At 39.5% G+C, this 21,199-nt stretch overlaps 1 pseudogene across 33 annotated transcripts in view; it reads left to right on the top strand.

Moving 5' to 3' along the window:
• The window catches only part of LOC134482707 (uncharacterized), a 501,539-nt pseudogene that overhangs the window by 345,085 nt on the left and 135,255 nt on the right, over nucleotides 1–21,199 (top strand). For 2 of the 33 annotated variants that reach the window (XR_015641609.1, XR_015641610.1), the window contains exon 2: nucleotides 20,972–21,074. The exons of 30 other annotated variants lie outside the window; for them this stretch is intronic. The product of XR_015641609.1 is annotated as an uncharacterized LOC134482707, transcript variant X2 (transcript). Of the gene's footprint in view, nucleotides 1–19,541; nucleotides 21,075–21,199 lie in introns of those variants that run through there. One more of the 33 variants, XR_015641644.1, reaches the window with a different exon arrangement.

Consider the following 21,199-nt stretch of genomic DNA (forward strand, 5'->3'; position numbering starts at 1 on the left):
TTTTAAGGTTAAATTTTACAGATGATTTTTAAAGATAATAAAAGGACATTCAGAGGACATGACATCAGTTGTCCCACTGGGTATCATACGTGATTTGTGGGGCATCTGGCTTGTCTCTCAGCAGACTCATAGCAAGGGTCTCTGCATGTGTTCATCTCTGCTGACTTCCCTTTCCTCTCATTCATTAATGCACCCTCCATTTTGGTCAGCCTTTGTTGACAAATTACCATCTAGCTTTAGCAGCACACTGGACCTGGGTTTAAAATATCACTTCCCTATATCCTTGAGTACATTATTTTATTTTATTAAATTTAGTTTATCTGTGTGTAGGAAAGTATTGCTGTGACAATAGTCATAAATGTTAGTGTCAATGTAGCATTGCTCTGTATTCAGGATGGTTCCTATTCTGCTACTTCACTTCAGAAACAGCATTTGCCTGAAGGAACACTCTTGCCATCCAAATAATTGTCATTTCCCTGACTTTGCTTACGTGGAGATATGCGAGACTTAGTAGATGGCTGTTGAGCTAAGAGAATAAACATTTAAAAAGTAGAATGTATATGCGCTTTCTCTTATCTTTAAGTATCTGCTGAGTCCATTTTAGGAGCCTCATTGTAGGCTCATATTGGAAAATAAGGTTTACTCTTCTCAGAAGATAAATGGTCATCCCTGACACTAGTTCAGACAGCAGCGGGTGTGGCGCTCTGGCCCATTCTCCAAAGTTGTGGAGGTGTGTGTGTGAATTCTGGTCCTGACCATCTGAGGCCCACTTTGACTTCTGGAGTTCTTTTCCCTCCTCATTCTTTCCTCCTGCATTTCCACTTTCCTTCCTTTCTTGCTGTCCCCCCAGCCTTCCTTCTCTTCCTCTCTTCCTCTTATACCTACATGGACCATAATGTTGGTCACTGCAAGCTCTTTAAAATGTTCAATGTCATTAAGTAGTTAACACTGGCATGTAACCAACCATCCCATAACTACCTTTCTTTCACAATGGAAACTGGTAAGCTCTAACTCCCCATTCCCATTTGACCACCAATCCCCCAGGCCAGCCATTCTTCTCTTTGTCTCTGAAACTGACTGCTCTAGATATAGAAGTTGTATGTGAGCTCTTTTGACATGTGTGTGTGTGTAAATTATGTATATGTATCCGTGCCTGTGTGAGTTTATGTGCTATACATGTGTGCAGGAACCCGTAGAGGCAAGAAGATGATGTTGTATCCTATGGGGATTAAAAACACTTGTGAGCAGCTCAGTGTGGGAGCTGAGAATTGAATCTGCGTCCTCTGGAAGCAGATGTATAGGGTGCTTACTTACATGTGTTGTTTTATAAAAGAGGAACCATTGCAAATCCTTTAACTATTCTTTCACCCAAATTATTCTCTTATATTGAGTTTTAACTGTTGTAAATCTATAATCTGAACTTTATTAGTTATTAGATGCATGGTTTGTAAATGTTTCTATTTTCCCCTGAGCTACCACTTCACACTGTTACTAATGTCTTTTGATGAAGAAAGTTTTACCTTTTTTTTCATGAATTGCAACTTGTCTACTTTTGTTGTTGCCACTACTCATGCCTTTGGTGTCCTGTCCAAAATATGCTTGTCAAGTTCAACATCACCAAGATTTGGTTTGGCTTTTTCCCAAGAGGTTTAAGTCTATGATCCCCTTTGAGTTAATTTTCATCCGTGCTATTAGACAAAGGTTGTATAAGGTTCTTTTGAGGGATCATATCCAGTTTGGATCACTTGTTGAGAATGGTCCTTTCTCCATTGTGGGATTTTATCATGTTTGTCAACACCATTTGGCTGAATACATACAAAGTGGTATGAATGTGAAATGTGCCACGTAGCTCAGGGGTTTGCCACTTGGTCCTCAGCTTGCATCACTGATTGGAGCCTGGTTAGCGTGTGAAGAGGGGAGCATTGCTGGAGGAAGTCAGTCTCTAGGCGCAAGCCTTGAGGCCAGCCACATTTCCTGTTCAGCCTCTGCTTCCTGACTGAGGCTGCAAGCTAGTCACTCCAGCCCCTTCTACTTCCATGCCTTTCCCAGAATAACGAAATAATTGCCCAGAAGCCAGAAGCCGCCCTTCTCCCCTTAAATTGCTACTTCCCAGGCATTTGGTTACAAGGCAAAACTAACCAAAGCAAAGATATATGTCCATGAACATATACATACATAAACACACACACACATATATACACATGTATACACATATATACATATATACACATACATATGCATATATAAAATAAAACTATCCTTGATCAACTACTTGGCCCATCCAGCTTGTTCCAGATATCGTTTCTGACTTCAGCTGGTATTATAAGCATTCTGCTATGCCCATTCAGTTTTTACATGGAATCTGTCTTAGTTAGGGTTTTACTGCTATGAACAGAAACCATGACCAAGGCAACTCTTATAAGGAAGTCATTTAACTGGGGCTGGCTTACAGGTTCCCCCTTCCTTTATTAAAAGTGGCTCTCCTTGCTCCTCATTTGTATAACCTGATTATGGTTTACCCTCCCTCTACTCATCCCAGTTCCTCCCCACCTCCCTTCCCATCTGGGTCTACCTGTTGTCTCTCATTAGAACACAAGCAGGATTCTATGGGGTAGGAGTAAGATAAAATAAGAACTAACACCTCAAAATAGGACAAAATGACCAAAGGAAAGAGCCCAAGGAAAGGCACATGGAGCAAATATAGATGCAGAAACTCTCTAGTTTGCACTCGCAGGGGTCTTATCAAAATACTAAACTGAAAGCCATACTATCTATACAAAGCACTTGTAAGGGAAAGACAAATAAAATACATACATAAAACTAAAAAATAACATAAAATAGCAAAATTACCAAAAAACATAACCATAAAGTCCCAGCACAATATTAGGAGACAAGGATCCAGCAATGATGGCCACTGAGCTCATGTTCTGCTGGCCATCTACAACTTCATAGGAGTTGTTTGCTTCTCCAATAAGAATCCCTTGAAGAAAGCTAAATTTTCATTTGCAAATGGTCGAGGTTTATTGGCATTAACTTTTCTTTGAAAGCCTCATAGAACTCTGTATTAAAACTAGCCAGCAGCTCTTTTTAGTTGAGGAGCATTGTTTTTTTTTTTTATTATTGGTTTTATTTCACTAGGGCTTATTAATTGTTTATCTGATCTAGACTTAACTTTACATGTAGTATGTATTAAGAAAATTATCTATTTCTTTTAGATTTTCCAGTTTGGTAGATTTCCTATGTCTGTTGCAATGTTCCTATTTTCTTCACTAATTTTGTTATTTGGGAATTTTTTCCCGCTGATTTTTAGCTATTTTGGCTAAGGGTTTTTCAATTTTATTGATTTTCTTAAAGAACCAACTTTTTTTGATTGATTGTTGATATTGTTTTTTTGTTTTTCTCCATTTTATTGATTTTAGACCAAGTTTGATTATTTCTTGCCATCTGTTTTGGGGGCTGTGAGCTCTTCTTTTTGTTCTAGAGCTTTCAGATGTGCTGTTAGGTGCCTACTATGACATTTCTCCAAGTTTTTAAATTTCTTTATATAGGTACTTAGTGCTACCAGCTTGCCTCTTAGAACTGCCTTCAATGTGCCCTATAACTGTTATGTTATATATTCATCTTTCAAATTTAATTTCTTTTTTGGCCCATTTTTGATTCAGTAATGAGTTGTTCAGTTTTGGAGAAAATTCTATGAGGCGCTGAGGAGAAGGTATATTATTTTGTGTTTGGGAAAAATGTCCTATAAATATTTGTTAAGTACATTAGATTTATCACTTCACTTAGCTCCTTCCACATTTCTTTGTTTGGGTGTTGTCTCGATGACCTTTCTAATGGCAAGAGTTGGGTATTGAAGTCTTCCCCTATCATTGTATGAGGGTCAATGTGTGATTTAAGCTGTATTTGTTTGTTGCATAGATGTTAAGAATTGCAATGTTCAGGGTTGGGGATTTAGCTCAGTGGTAGAGTGCTTGCCTAGCAAGCGCAAGGGCCTGGGTTCGGTCCCCAGCTCCGGAAAAAAAAAAAAAAAAGGAATTGCAATGTTCTGTTGGTGCATTTTCCTTTGAGTATGTAGTGGCCTTCTTTATGTCTTCTGATTACCTTTGGTTTGAAATCTATTTTGTCAGATATTAAAATGGCTATACCAGCTGGCTTCTTAGGTTTATTTGTTTGCAATATTGTTTTCTGACCTTTTACTCTGAGATGATAGCTATCCTCTAGATCTGGTATTCACATGTATTGTGTTATTCTGTGTCTTTTTACTGGGGAATTGAGACCCTTATTGAGATGTTGAGAAATATCAATGATCTATGTTCATCGATTCCTATTATTTTACTGGTATGTATGCATGCGCATGTGCATGTGTGTGTGTGTGCATGTGTGTTTCCCCTCTTGATTTGCTGCTCTGGGATTATTTATTCCTCATGTTTTCTTGGTTGTGATTAATCTTTTTAGGTTTGCATTTTTCTGTGTGCCTTCTGGAGGATGAGATTTATAGAAAGATAGAGCTTCAATTTGTTTTTCTTTTTTCATAGACTGTCTCATTTTCTCAATCAATTCTGATCTAAAGTTTTGCTAGTTTATCGTAGTCAGGGCTGTCACCAGTGGTCTCTTGTGGTTTCTGTTGCCTTCTCTGATTCTTAGGAAGGTGTGGTGGCTTTGTAAACATAAAACTTGTTGGGGAGCTCTTTTGGGATCCTGCTAGGTGAGGTTATTGGATGCTTTGGGTCAAATGTGTTTCTAGGTATTGGTGGTTGACAGTGAGGAATGAGGATGAGCTTTGGCAGAGGTGAGGGTTTCCTCAGGTAGGGGGAGAATAGGGTGTTCCACCAGGATCTGCTTAGGCCCCTGGGAATGGGACCAGGGAGTAAGGAGAGGTCACAACAGGTAGTCTCTCACAGATCTAGGGGTGACGCTAGGGGTTGGATATTGAGGAGAGAAGGAAGAGTGAAGATAGTGAATTCATCTACCTACTTTGTTGGCCTCTGGGCTTTTGCAACACCCTCAGCTGGCAGGTCCCCAGGGCTTGTCTGCTGGAGTTGGATGCTGGGAAAACAGGGTGAGTGGGGAGGAAGTTTGGAAGAGAAGATCTGCTATTCATTGCAGATGGAGGCTGAGAGGTGGAGGAGGAAGCCACATCAGTGGCCTGCTACAAAACTGAGGGGTGAGCAGGAGATTGGATTTAGAGGAAATGAGGGAAATAGGAAGATTTGCAATTAGGTTACCTATTTCCCTGGCCAGAGGGGCCTGTGAGTTCCCAGGGAATGCCTGCTTGAGTTGAGGCTGAGGAAAAGTGATAAGTGACTCACCCAGAAGATTTCCTCCAAGGAGAGACAAGTGTATAGAAGGGAAGATCTATGTGGTCTCCTGGAGGTGGGGTGCTGAAAGGAAGGAGAGGCCAGTTGGCAGTTTGCCTCAGAGCTGAGGAGGCGAATGGGGGATTGGATTTAGACAAGAGGAGGGAGAGATGAAGATCATCAATTATGCTGACTTTCCTTTCCTGGCTGGAGTGCTTCTTTTATTCTCCATCCCCTCCCCCAAGCTTCCCAGTACCATATAGAATAAAGTACCCAAATCATAATTTTCTTCTTTGCTTATTGCTGATCTGGCAATTTTAATTAATTAATTTAATTAATTACTTTTTAATATAGGGTCTCACTATGTTTCTCAGTCTCGATTCATACTCGACATCTTCCTGTCTGTCATTCTGAGTACTAGCTCATAGGCCTGCAGCACTGAGCCTGATCTCAAAGGGAGATTCTTCTCAATCTTTTGCCATTGGTTGCAATGGTCCATATAGGGTTTTATGACTTTAATTATGTTGTGATGATTCCCTTTGCTGACTAGTGTATGGAGTGTTTTCATCAAGAATGGTATTGGATATTGGGTTTTGTGATTTTTTTTTTATACTTGTGGGGATCAAGTAAATTTTTGTCCTTTTCCCCTATTAATGTCATGTATTATCATGATTGGTTTTAGTGTCTTGAACCATCTGTTCCTTTTCCGTTCACTATGAGACTGAACTGAGTTCACTAAAATTTCATTAGGAATTTTTGTTCTTGTTCTGTATCAATGTTCCTGACGACATTGAACTATAGTTTTCTATTGTACTTCTATCTATATTTCTATCTTATTTCTATCTGTAGCTGGCTTTGCTATCAGGATAATACTTAGACAGTGATTTAGAAAGTTTTCTTCCATTCTTCCTCATTTTTTTTGAAAAAGTCTATAAAAGCTTGGTATGATTTAATTTTTAGATGTCAGTAGAAGTTTGCACATTAAAAATAATTCTAATGAAGGTATTAAAAGCAATAAGATAATAGGATTTTTATATTTAGAATGAGAAGAAACTTAGCAGAGAATGGGGTTCCCAGCTTAGTTATTTGTTAAGTTCCTTCCTTCCTTCTTTCCTTCCCTCCTTTCTTCCTTCCTTCCTTCTAATTCTTTCTTCCTTTTTTTCTCTCTGATAATCCTTTGAAGTACTGTCTTGGTCTTCTGTTCTCCTAAATCATTACCACAGGATTGAAGGCTGAGTCTGGCTTGCATTATGTGGCCTGGCCAACTGCCTGTCACTCTCTCATGCTTTAGGAGTTCTGATAAGAATAGTAATAAGCATTTTCTCACAGCGAGTGACTCAGAGTTAAACGTAGTTCCAGATACCAAAGTTGCTTCCCAAAACAGCTATGCTTCATTGTTTTCAACCATTTTGATCCACTTATTCCATGTTGATGTAAAAATATTAATGCTGATCTTAGGTCAAACTTTAAAGTCTTTTTTTCCCTTTTATCCATCCATCTATCTGCACTTACAGCATGCCCACAGCACTGTAGTCCAACGTAAATATAATACAAACCACATGAGTGATTTTAAAGAGAAGAAAAGAAACCAAGACATCCATCTTAATGGTGTATTTTATTTAACCTAACATGTAAAATGTGATTTCAATATTTAATTAATAGAAATAAAGAGATGATTTTCTTTTTTTCATATATATATATATATATATTTCTTGAAATCTACTGTACATTTTAAACTTATGAATTATCTCTATCATAAGTCCATAAGCTTTGACTGGCCATATGTCAAGTGCTCAAAGGCCATGTGTCTAGTAGCTATTATGTTGTAAAGTCTAGAGCTAGCTTATTTGGTCCTGAGGTTGTAATGTCCAAAAGAGGTCAGTTCTTACCACTGCCTAGTGAACAGGGCAGATCAATGAAACATTTACTATTGGTGTTGAGTACCTGAGGGGAAACTGAGCATGGAGTATTGGGAGCCCAGAAGATGGGCTCAAAATCTGACCTGTGAGCCCAGGCCTCTGGCAACAGACACAGATTGTTTCACTAAATCTCATTTCTTTGAAGTTGTCCCTTGTGGGAGGCCACTGAGCTGGAGTTTGGCACAGATCCCAGTCTGTCAAACATTGACTTTTGGCTCATGCAAGGGGAGCCATTGGCAAGTTCACTTTTACTTACAGGCTTTGCTCCGGCCACAAGTCAATGGGTTGGGATTTCACCATCCCAAATGTGTCTGCCTTTTACTCTGGCTTGCCTTTCAGGCTCTAAGCAGAGCTCTCTCCTCTTCTGAGGATTGCTTTCCCACCAGCCATAGCACCTTGTTCCTCTTGTACAGCACCAAGGGAGAGACTTGGAAGTGTGATGGTGAGAATAGGAAGGGAAAAGAACATGTTTAGTTTCTTCCTTGTCCACTTTTATCTGGGAATTTGTCCCAAGAACTCTCCCAACTGTTAGTGGAAAGGTCGATGCTTGGGCTACAGGCCACCTTTCCTGTCTTTACCTGCTCACCACATTTGCTCATCTTCTCTCAGAGTTACCTCTAATCTAGATGGCATGGCTCACAGGGTTAAACAAGTCTGTGCATCTTCCCCAGACTCCCTGCGTGGGGTACTGCTAGAGAGATGTTTATAGACACTCAGGCAGGAAGTGCCAGGGAAGAGGAGGAGCTGTTTCCACTTAACCTCCCACCTCCTCTTGGCTTTCCTTTCTGGCATCTCCTACAGGCCAACAAGGGATGGGAATTTGGCAGGGTGAAAGAACCTCTTTGTGCTTCCTCACCCCTCTGTCTTACCTTCCTCCCAAGACTTTTGCACTGTCCAGTCATTTACCACACAGAGCCTGCAATTTCCTTTCTTAGTGCTGATGTGGAAGAGACTGGGTAGTGTGTTCCTTTCCAGGAGATGAGTGATGCACAGGAAGACAGGGTTGAATGAGGTCAGGGTCAAATGAGGTCCCCAGCCAGGATCTTACCAAGTCTTCCAGGCAGCAATGTGAAGGCCAGACATGCTGCTCTGATAAGGGTGTGGGAATTCCACATTGTACACCTTTCTCTGTTGACAGTAGAGTTAAAGTAGATAGGGAAACTATGGACGTCTATGTTGATATGGCAAATGATCATTTGATGTGTACTCCCAGCCTAGCTTAAGGCTCCAGTGTGATACCATCTAGTATTTCACAGTAATTTTTAAACATTATATTACTGATGTAGATTGGGTGAAGTCTACATACTTTTTAATTCCCAGAGGAGTCAACCCCCCTCCTTCTCAATTATTACCTAAAGAAGAGAGACAAAGATCGGCCAAATGTAGCCTCCCAGATATGGTGGCACACACGTGAAATCCTAGCACTCAAGAGATAGAAGTTCAAGGCTCATATTCAGTTAGACTACTAGTGTAGACTACAATAAGACCTTGTTCAAAACAATAAAACAGCAATGATAAAAAATAGAGTAAAACAAAACAGCAATTCTTCTCAGTACCTGACTACTCAAAGTTCTGAAGCTAAAAATGAATTTGAGTGCTTAGTTGGTAAAGGGACATGGCACTAAACTTGATGATGAGGACCCACGTGGGACAGCATGAATATTATCCTTCCAGTTATCCTCTTAGCTAAAATTAGCTGTTAACCAATACTGTTCATACTGAAAAAAAAAGATGAATTCAGAGTTAAATTAGGAAATCAAAGCTAAAAACACTGAAAAGGCCATATAGGATTTGACTATAATACACATATTTCCTTTTTTAATTTTGACACTTCTATATACGGATATAATCAATTTCACTCATTTTCATGTCTGAGTCCCTGTTTTACATACAGCTGCCTCCCAACCTCTCCTTTCATGTCTTTGTTTGTGGACACTTGAATTTAGGTAAAGTTTCTTGCCTATGTGGCTAAGAGGTATTTGCCAGGAACAGGGGCAACTTATCAATGACTTTACAATAGAATAAAATGATATCCTTTTGCCCAACAACCATTAATTGACAATAGTCCCTTGTAGAGGGATGTGATTTTATGGGTCTCTTTCTTGTCCATGACGAAATGTTGACATTTTCAATTTTGAGTGTGTCCTATGCCGATTGCCAAAGTTGAAGTAAGTTCATGAGTTGCATCATATCCAGAAGATGACATTATGTAGCACATCTCCCCATTCTCTGGCCTTGACAGTGTTTTCACCTCCTTCTCCTGTGACGTTCTCTGAACCCTGGAGGAAATGACAGCCGTCCTATTTGCTGAAGAGCATTACATCACTACTTATCCTTGTCACTTTGGACAATTATAGGTCTCTACATTGACCACTGTCTACTGTAGTAGAAAGCTTCTCTGACTAAAGTTAAGGGCAGTACTAGCTTATGGCTATAAAAAATAATATTTAGAGGGTGTTTTGACAAGACCTTTAGCCAAAAGAATGGTAGTAGGTCCTCTTTTATGGCCTATGACTGACACAGCCATGGACTCTTGACAAGATTTACAGAAGCAGACATGAGGTCCTTCTGTAGAACAGGCCTCAAAGCCAGTGGTGGTGGAGGTTGGGTAAAATGGATTGGTTGTCCTTATAACTATCATGCCACTAATGCATCAGAGGGCACACAATTGCTTGTCCAGTCATTTTTATAACTGTTAAGATTGACAACTGGGTCAAATGGTTGATGACTGGGTAACCCCCCTCCCCCCGCCCACCTTTCCCAGCAGTTTAAACTACTTCTGGACTGTGAGGATGAACTACATAGGAAGAAGCTTCTAGCTCAGCTCCAGCTTGTTTTCTCTGAGTATGGGGTATCTTCACATTAGAGCCTATCAATGTCCAGGTAGCAACATAAAGCCATGGCAATTGACTGTATTATTTTAGGATCTCATTGGCCAACAGTTTATAGGAGGGTGTCCCACAACTGGCACTGGGAATTTTATTTAATAACCCACAGCTTTGTGGAAGACCCTCATCACCCACTCTAATTCCTTTCATTTTTAAATTAATTTTTATGTACGTGTGTGTGTGTGTGTGTGTGTGTGTGTGTGTGTGTGTATACACTCCTGAGTATGTATGTGTGAACCACATGTATGCAGGAGTCTGCAGAAGTGAAAAGAGAGATTCATTTTTCCTGCACCTGAATTACATACAGGTAGATGTGTATTTAATGCTGGTACTGTGCTGGGACCTTAGTACCCTGCAAGGGCAGTGAGTGCATCATACCACAGAGCCATCTCTCTAGTCTTTTTTCAGGTAATATATTTAGTAAATAGTGGGTTCTTCTATGTGATATCTATATATCTATACTCTATCTATCTATTTATCTATCTATCTATCTATCTATCTATCTATCTATCTATCTATCTACCTATCTCTCTCTATATATTACAGTTTTGTTATTCCTTCCCCTCCTTCCTTAGTCCTTTCTATCTCTCCCACTGCCCACTGCCTTTTATCTCTGATGGATTTTATTATCATTCCTTTTTATAATAGCTACTTTCTATCTTTCTGTTCTTTACCAGCAGTCAATGGTAATGATAAACCCATTACTAAAAAAAATAAAAATAAAAATAAATCTATAGCTAGGATCCACACACAAGGGAGACCATGCGGCATTTGTCTCTGTGGACCTAGGTTACCTCACTGAAGATAATTGTATCTATCCATTTTTTCTGCAAACTTTGCAACTTTAATCTTCTTTACCACCGAATAAATTTCCATTGTACCTTTTCCTGGAGACACGTAAAAGATGGTTATGATGGATGGAACTTGTGGCTGAATGCATTTTGACACCCAAATATTTTATGCATTGCTCAATTTTTCAAAATGAGTTGAGTGATATTTTGAGTTCCTTCAACAGATCAATAAGCAAACCAGAGAGAGCCGGGCTTTGACACCAGTGTGGTCAGGCATTTATTGGCAGACACCTGAAGTGCAGCACAACTGTCACCCTGGGTTTCAATTTTGGCTCCATTTTTAATCAACATCACGCAAGTTACTCAACCTTCCTTAGCCTCACTATACTCTGTAAAACTGCAATGACACATTTATATTCATGGATCAAATTGTTCATGGAAGGCATTTTGTCCATAGTGCCTCACAAATATTAAATTCTGAGGGAACATTAATGCTATTATTATCATTTCAGCAGAAAATGTGTTTCGTTGGCAATAAATAGCTACTGCTTTGTTTAGTCTTACCAGTTACAGAGCAGTACGTCAGTGCTCAGTGCTTGCTTAACCACTTTGGAAAGCTTTTCCTGTATATTTTGTCTGTGTATCACTACAGGCTGCAAGCTTATGGGATTCTCTGTGTCTGTTTTTCTCTGTGTGTCTCTATGTCTGTCTGCGTGCATGTGTGCATGTGAGTTTGAGTGTGCATGCGTGTGTGCGTGCATGCGCGTGTGTGTGTGTGTGTGTGTGTAGGCTAGTAATAGGCAAGAGATGCCCCATGGCAACCAAACCCCCCACAAATTAAAGCCAAAAAAAAGTTACATAATTAGCTTATAGGGATAAAAGGGTGTGAAGATATAAAGGTTCCTGTAGGTTCCAATGTTATTTGGTCCAAGTAAAGATTCAGAGTTCCTACTGTGACACTGGGTGGGATGCTGCTGTTGGCTTCAAAGTAAGTAAATTGGTCAGAAGTACAAGTGGAAGAGAATTTGAGGTTTCATGAAGGAAGGTCATTATCAATGTTTCCATGGCCTTGGGAGTTTAAAGGTTGGTAGTTTATGTAAGGTTGTTGGTTGTGGGGACCAAATGCCCACAAACGTTGAGATGTGGTTTAAGGTTCTTCTCCCTATTTTTAATTTGAATCTGAAAATATGAGGTGAGGCTTCTGAACTGCACAGCACAAGGGTCATTTCCTACACCAACCAGTATCCATTGTATTCAGTGCCTGTTCATAAAGGCACAGATTCAGAAAGGCCACTGGTCCTTCCCTGTTCCAGTGACTCACAGATTATTTTTTGATTGGTGGGCAATTTTGAAACAAAGTTTCTTTGTGTAATCCTGGCTCCTGGAACTCACTCTGTAGATGAGCCTGGCCTCAGATACACAGAGATTTGCTTCCTTTTGTCTGCTTAGTGCTAGGATTAAAGGCATGTACACCACTGCCTGACTACACATTTCTTTTGGGGAAGGGTAAAGAATGCCAAGACTTTGGATTTAAAAATCTTTCTTTCAAAAACATTTCTTGAATTCCAAGATTGAAGAATTAGCAGCAGTTGTGAGCTGTGCTGTCCTTCCTCATGCCCATAGGCTGACCATGTGTACATTCTCTTTGTATTGTACAGGGAGTGATAGACACTATACTAGTTTAATTGGAAGGTAGGATGTACTTTCCACTGGACGTTTGGCCCTTTTGATTCTCAAACAAAGACAGATAAAACATTAGTATCTCCATATTGTCCCCTATAAAAATGCTATATCCATAATCCTGAATATTCAACCCAAAGCCTAGTCCATCTTAGAATGCAGGAATTATGCATTCTCCAATTCTACAAGCATCTAGACACGTCCTCAGCCTGCCCACACTTGTTTTTATTTCTAACAGCTTTTTCTTTCTGGAGATCTGAAAGATAATATAAAGCCAACTGTACTATCTCTGTCATGGTTTAGGGCATAAAGAGTGGAGATGGTAAGTTATCATGATACCTACCATTCAAGCACCACTCTGCTCTTTATATAAATGAAGGATTGAGGAGCAATAAGAATGATAAGACAGTTTCTTACGTGGGTATACAGGGCACAGAACTCTTGACTTCTGGAATGTCAGACTTAAATCTAGTTTTTTCTGTTATGTGCTGTGCCATGGGGAATGTTTCAAACTGTTGGTGTCCACTTTCTTCTCCCTATCTCCTGTGGAGAAGCTATCCCTGCTTCTTGAGATTGTTGTATCAGATGAGTTGTGATGAGTGACAATTATCATCTGCACATGACACTAAATAGACAGGAGGAGGAAGTACATTGGATTAGTGGTCCAAGTAAATATTTAACATCATTCACTCCTAAATTATCAAGAGAACGTTGGAAACCCACAATCTTCATTGTCTGACCTCCATCAACTATAATTGCACCGAGGCCCCCAAATTGCTATTGGTAAAGCAAAAATCAATAAAAGCAAAATCCATAACCGTATCCTACTTGCTCAGTGGTTTTCACTCATAGCGGTCAGTTGGGAGAGATTAACCTCACTTTGACCTGGAAAGCTCATTCAGGGAGGGTTTTGGCTTTTCTTTATCCTTTCTGGGAATTTCACAGGCCCGGCTTCCATCCTAGTAAACTGTGGGAGCTATCAACTTCTTCCTTCCCACTACTATACTTTCTCACAGTCACACACTAGGAAATCTAGAAGACATGGCAGAGGGACAATTTCCTTCAGTGCAGAGAGTTAAGTGCCTTTGGAAAGCTCTATTTTCAGCTTATGCTCTTTTCTTCTGGAATTCAAAGGACAGTCCTTCGGTTATTTTTCCTTCATACCCAACAAGTCACATTGCCTAGCATTTGAGGGGGTGCTTCTTTATAATTTGCTTTTTGTTTCTATGTTTTTTGTTTGTTTCTTTTCCTATTTCTTCATTAAAGAAGTTGAGCATCCGTGTTCTATCAGCTACCCTGTGCTCAAACCGGAGCTGGACATTCATTTTCTCAGTTAGTTACACCAGTAGTGCAGTCTTTGCTTTCCCCAGGAGTTTACCCTAATGCAGTAGCTAAAGCCTCCTCACTTTGTTTATGCCCTCGCCCTGAATGCCACACTTGCCGTGTGTGACTCCTTGATGAATTCCGAAGATATATTATTAACATCTAACCAGGAAGGAAGGAAATGGAGGTCTGCATCAAAGGGGTAGACATTTTATAAAAGTTCATTTGAAACCCAACAGTAGTGATGACATACTTGTCATCCCAGTTGTTGAGAGACTGAGTCAGGAAGATCGTGAGTTCAAGGACAGCCTGCACTATGTAGTGAGACACTGTCGTGAAACAAGAACCCGCTTTGTTCCAGTGACTGAATGGGAATTTTTTTTTCTTTTTTTTTTTTTTTTTCGGAGCTAGGGACTGAACCCAGGACCTTGCACTTGCTAGGCAAGCGCTCTACCACTGAGCCAAATCCCCAACCCCTCTGAATGGGAATTTTAATCATAAATAAGTTGACAGATTTGGTCTTTGTTGCAAAGTGGAGCTGTAAATTTGGTGTAATAGTTTTGTGTAGGTTGATCTCACATCCTAGTTTTACAAATCGGAATTTGGACTAACTCATCTTTGTATAGTGTGATTTTGTGCCTAGCTGTATAATCTAGAGATCCTTAGCTGTTCCGTTAGATGTAACACTGTTTGAATCTTGTATTGCCCAAAGAATATCATGTTATTCCAGACTGACTATCCCTCTTAACATAACTGGTATTCAAACACAACTAATTTTTCACCACTGAGTAATCTGCCCCACCCAGTGGAGGAGAGAGGTCAAGGCTGGCTGGCTCATATAGTCAACTGCTGGTCTGCAGTGAGACAGATTTGGTATCAGATCTTTTCCTAGGTCTTTGGATCTAGGTAACTGCAAAATCAACTTGGTTCATGATCAGGTATTACTTTAGAATGATATTTTGCAGGCTGTAGAAGTGGAATTGTCTAGTCAGAATGTTCTACACCTACTCTGAGGGAGGGTTTGAATTATTGACCTTCCAAAGTCTGTCTTGCAAATACAGCAAGGGCTCAAATGCTTCCATTAATGAGTGCTTTTGTTGAGAGCCTATGGAATCTTTTCAGTAGAATAGAATGAATACCAGGTGCTTTGAAAGCCAACACAACTCCAGTTGGAAGGTAGAAGTGTTCCCTTAGATAGACTTAAGTGAAGGTCTCTTCCTTAGACAGATGAACAGTGAGCCAAACTTCCTTTCTTCTTGTTTTATGATAAACATTTGCAAGCCAACAGTTGGTTCTGATGAACCATCCAGGGAGCCATTAAATGCACGAGCTTTTCATTGGTAGGGAAGCAGCTGAATCAAGCTGTTTATAACCATGTGTACCTTTCCAATACAAACAGCACTTCTGGAATCAATCACTTTTTATGTTAGCTTACATATAGCATCACATAAAAGACTTCTCTTTTTATTTCATGTCATCCAGATCCTTGGGCATTTATATTTCCTGGTGAAGGTGGGTGATCTAAGCTGTCCTTTTTCACTGAAAATTGACATAAGCCAGAGTTTCTTTATTTTATACTAGTCAATGGAGAACACTAATACTAATGTCACACACAGGACTTGTATTTAGGGAGTGGTGTTTTAAAACTGTTTCAACTTTCAACCTTAAAAATAATCCTTTGTCCCTCTCCTTCCTTAGCCTCCCCTTCCGTGTGTGTGTGTGTGTGTGTGTGTGTGTGTGTGTGTGTGTTTGACTCTGTTTCTGTATATTGACTAGAAGCTAAAATGTCATTGTTTTGCATGCAATCTCTCTTTTGCATTTGTTTGTATTTTTTTGTTTCATGTACTCTTACTGGCCTGGAATTCACCAAGTAGGCTAGGCTGAATGTCCAGTGCTGGCATTCCTCTTCTCTGAGCTTATTGTTTACCAAAAATTTGCCATGTCTACCACCATGATGGGATCTAGATATCATGAACTAAACCTTTTGAAACTGTGAACCAAAATAAGTCCTTTACCCTTTAAATTTCCATGCCATGCAAAATAACATATTTGTATTCTTGGTCTTATTTAGTCCTCTAGATATACGAGGTGAATCATTGTCTTCAGAGTCTATGTACTCTTTCTATAGTGAAAAACACAGGTACTATGTCATGGCTTTTTTCTCTTTATATGCTAATTCAAACATACGGCAAAGAGATAGCTCTCTTTGCAGCTAACTTAATGCTGAGTGTCCCAGTGTGTTTTATCTTAGTTTTGTGGTAACTGCCCACTCTTTCCTCATCTCATATGCTTATTGTAACACATATTCTCTGTTTAAGGAAGAAAACCTTGTCTGTCAGGAATTCTCGATATACATCTTTATAATTTTTGGACATAAAGGTTTTCACTTTCATATCTTTTCTTCTCATCAGGAATAAAAAATGATTGGAGACTCCTAGAAAACCAAAATGAATCATAACTAACACAGATTTTGATAGAAGTTTTGAGAAATTTGCATTTCAAGATAACATGGTTTATCTGTTCATTAGATATTCTCCTATGTAGAAGGTTTATCAAAAATATAAGCTGTAATGGTAACTGTGGTGTGACTAAGTCTTTTGGATAAAAGTGGAAGTAGGCTGAGTGGCAACTTGGCTAGCTCAAAGCATAGGCTAGGAAGTACTGTGTTATGTTCCTGCTGCATGTGTTGCAAAGCATTACCTGTTTGTATATTTGTAATATATATTAAAACTAATGGAAATCTAGTAAGTGCAATTCCCATGTACAGTCCATCCATGATTTCCTTACATGAATATAGATATGAAAGCTATGGTAGGGATGGTTCCACAGTGACTCAGCACATTATCATAATATAAATGTGACTCACATTTACTAGAAACTGTGCTTCAGAGTTGGGGTTTTGTCTGAAGTTAGCATTATATGGTGAAGTGCTTTGGTGATGCTGGCCAGCCACAGGGAGCCATGGTTGACAATCAGGCTGGTAATTATGAGAAGAAACAGTCTATAGCCCATATGTCGAGTACTAGGTACATGGTCATCTAGGGATTCTGGATGTAGTTTTCTATCTCATACTATTTATTTATTTATTTATTTATTTATTTATTTATTTATTTATTTAGTGTGTGTGTGTGTGTGTGTGTGTGTGTGTGTGTGTTTTCAAGGGTGTGAGCACAGGTACACACATGCCATAGCACATATGTGAAGGTCAGTGGAAAATCTTAGAATTGAATCCTTCCACATTGTCTAAGACATGGTTTATTGCTTGTTCTTGATTCTTGAGTATATTGATCGACCAGACCATGGGTTCAAGAGATTTTCCTTTCACTGCATCCCATCTCACCAAAAGAGTTCTTGTATTTTAGACTGGCACCACCACATCTAGCTTTACATGGGTTCTGGGGTTTCAAACTCAGATGGTAAGGCTTGAAGGGCAAGTATTTTACTCACTGAGCCATATTCCGGCTTGGATCATCTTTTGATACTGCCTTCTAGATACCCAATGTAGTGACTTCTTTGCAGAGACATGCTCATGCAGAAGCATCTTTCCTCTTCAAGATTACCTTACTTGTGTAAAAGCTTGGGCATGTATGAAGATGATGTTATAATGGCATTGTCTGTCACCTACAGATATACTGTGTGTACTTCTGCCTGCACACTTAATATCCATGGCTTGGCAGAGCAGGCACCCGCATGGCTCCATTCACAAGAAGAGCCAGACACAATAGGATAGATCACTCACCAAAGTTGTGAACCTAGTGGGTTTTGAAGACCAGAAGCATTGGCACCATTACCACCTTGCAATACTACTCAGTATGCCAGGTTAATAGCCTGTGGCTCTTTGAGAACTTTGTCTTGGGGTTTAGTTGACATAGGAAGTATTTTTAGGAGTACATTTCTATTTAAAAGCTTATACTTTTTCCTTAATTTTAAGTATTATGCATTGTTTTTAGGACTGTAGTTGTAAACTATAACTGGGAGGATAGTTAGAGGGTAGGAAAAGGTTTTAGTGGTTTGGTCATTTGGAATAGTCTGTCAAAGTCCTCTGGATGTCCTTCCAGGTCTTCAGAATTTCAGCTGGCTGTAGTGACTCTGAATTTGTGGAGAAAGGGAGAGAACTTTGTGTTTGTGTATAGAGGTATCACAGTGCTGTTGGCCTTCAGCTAGAACCACCCATGCTGAAGAAACAATCTTGGGAAAGATGGGAGAGCTGTGTTAAAGGAAATACCAAGTCAGTAGATTAGGCTAAAGTTTCATGCCTATAATTTATTATGGTCTTGGTCCTTGTCCTAATTTACATGAAGCAGTTTGGTTTTTACTGATTAGGAATATAAACTTGATGTAATATTTAAAATAATCTTGTCTTTAGAGTTGTTTTATGTGTAGCAATTAGGATGTGTGTGTGTGTGTGTGTGTGTGTGTGTGTGTGTGTGTGTGTGTGTGTATAAAAAGATTCTTTTCATTGGAATCATTCTTTGGAACAGTTTTTTCTGGTTTGTTTTCTTGCAGTTGTTTAGCAGAAGCTTACTAAGCAGTTCTAAGCCACACTTGAAGGTATTTGGATTCTGGTGGGGGAAAGAGTCTAACTCTACCAGTCACCATACAGTATAAAAAGTACCATTTGATGGTGGTGCTTATGATTAATATTTGAGCTTAATATTCTTGTTGGTCATCAGGAAGTTTGGGTAGGTACAGGTGGCTAGAGATGACCAAGAGATAGCAAGGCTGGGAGTACCAAAAGGACAGGAATGTGATCTAGCTCATGGCCTGGGGATCTCTTTCTCCTTTAGTGTTTCCGGTTTGGCTTGATATATTTGAAATTGTCTAGCTATATTCCTACAGAAATAAACAAAGCCACATCCGGTGACCCAGGGCAGTGTGTTTTCCTACACGTTTTCTGATGTTGCTTCTTGATCATTCTCCATGAAATTCTGTACCTATGCTGTTGCATTGTTCCCTTGGAGTTGGGCATTTCTTTTTTTGTTGCATAAGAACCCATCAATCACTGCTTCTCTCAATTTTTTGTTTTTTGTGAGCTATCCTTCTCAATAAACATGGCAGCTCATTGCGAGTTCTTGTTGGCTAGTACCTGAAATGTACTAATTTGGCATTTTTACTGGGATAGCAAAATACGCACATTTAACTAACTTGTAACTCCCAGGAGAGTCTTAAAGCTGCCTGTGACAAGATGTTAAATAGTTTGTGTCTGTGAGAAACTTTGCAGATGGCTCCTTATGAAGGGCATGGTATATGTTTTGACTTACTGCTTCTTCAATTACGTTATATAATTGAATTCAGTTGAATTTTCCATGATTGCAAGGGAAATGGTTTTCCCATTGTTAATCACAGATATCCTCAATTGCAGTGTGGTCTGTAACTAACAAGGATCAACTGTGTAGAGTTCACTTATATTTTCATGTATGTTTGGATAGGTGTGGTGTATATGTATGAATGTATGTTCATGAGTGTGTCTGTGTGTGTGTGTGTGTGTGTGTGTGTAGTGTGTCAGAATGTGTGAGTACTGGTACCTCTGTATTCACAGAGGTCAGAGGAGGATGTCAGACATCCTGCTCTATTATTCTCTACTTTGTTCCCTTGAGACAGGCTCTTTTAATGATGGAGCTAGTCCAGTAGTCAACAAGATACAGTGGCCCTCCTGTTTGGGTACTATTTAGCAGTAGAGTTGTGTGTGTGTGTGTGTGTGTGTGTGTGTGTGTGTGTGTGTCTGTGTGTGTCTGTTTCTGTGTGTGTCTGTGTGTATCTGTGTGTGTGTCTGTGTATGTCTGTGTGTGTCTGTGTGTGTGTGTGTGTCTGTGTGTGTGTCTGTGTGTGTCTGTGTGTGTGTCTCCATGTCCAGCTTTATAGCTCCTGGAGATTTGAACTCAGGTCTTCATGCTTGTGTAGCAATCATTCTTCAGTCTTAATCACTGAGCCCCAAATTTACTTATATCTTTAAGAGGTTAACCGAAATTTTGTGCACACATATTTGTTGAGAAAAAAATGTCCCTGTACTGGCTAGTATAATTAAGTTATCTGTCTGTGTAGTGTGTGTGTGTGTGTGTGTGTGTGTGTGTGTGTGTGTGTATGTGTGTGTGTTTTGCATGTTTCTCTGCCATGTCTGTACATGTGAGGTCAGGTGCTCACAGAGTCCAGCAGTGTCAGATTCCCCTTGGAGTTGGACTTACTTGCCTGATTTGGTGCTGGAAATCAAACTCGGGTCTTCTGGAAGTAGGGCATGTGCTCCTAACCACTGAGCCATCTTTTTCAGCCCTACTTAAGCAATTGCATTCTAATTCTTAACTTCGCTTACCAAATTAGATAATACAAACATGATTATGTAAGATAAAAGAGTGTGGTATAAACATTATGTAAGTATGATACCATAAATAAATACACACAGGTACGGCCGAACACACTGTTCCAATTCTAGATGATGATTTAGAGATATTATGATTAACTTCATATTTATCCTAAGGTTATTCACCTGAGGAGAAAGCACATTATTCTTGGCATACAGAAAGAGCCCATGTTTGGTTCTATAATTCATTCAGTGACTTAAACTTTTATAATTTATTCACTAAACCTAAGAAGCAATGTAGTGTTACATAATGAGTGAATTTAGTGCTATGAGTAAAATCAATGCTTGAAGGATCTGTAATCATTCAAAATGAGCTGTGCGGTTGTGTCTGTGGATTTGGTGAGCCATTTTTCCTTCTGCCTGCCTGTTGTCTTTTAGTCTCATTCAAGCATCCTTCTTTCCCTAAACCTCTTCGATGTAAGGAGAGCGCTTTCAGGGAAAGAGTCTTCGTGGTTTTAATATATTACATTTAAGGTGAGAATTCTGTTCTGCACAATAACATGGACTATTTAAGTCATTTCTAGATTTCTGCCCAGGCCTGAAAACGGCTGTAGTGCCCTTTACCGAACATTGTTGCTCTCTGTGTTTTCTTTTGTGGAGTGCACCAGGCAGGATCCTGGTTTTTTTAATGCATTCCTGTGGGTACAAGTGTATTGGCTTGAAGAAGTTCCCTTAATTTACCCAGTTTAATAAAAATGATTTGTGCTTTTGCTCATAGTTTGGCACATTTCAGAGAACAGAAATGACCAACCCCATGTGGCATTCTCTGCACCAGACTACTGAGCCATTCTTTGGATGCCAGCTTATGGAAGCCACATTGGGTGAGGAACACCAGTCCTCACTCTTCTTTAAACTGCATTTCTACCATTTCACAAATGAAGTTGCCAAGTTCAGTTTATGCCTGGGTCACATAAGAAGGGACATTTGGAATATGCATGTTCAAAGT

The sequence above is a fragment of the Rattus norvegicus genome, chromosome 17 (assembly GCF_021556685.1).
Source record: "Rattus norvegicus strain SHRSP/BbbUtx chromosome 17, alternate assembly SHRSP_T2T, whole genome shotgun sequence".
NCBI lineage: Eukaryota > Metazoa > Chordata > Mammalia > Rodentia > Muridae > Rattus > Rattus norvegicus.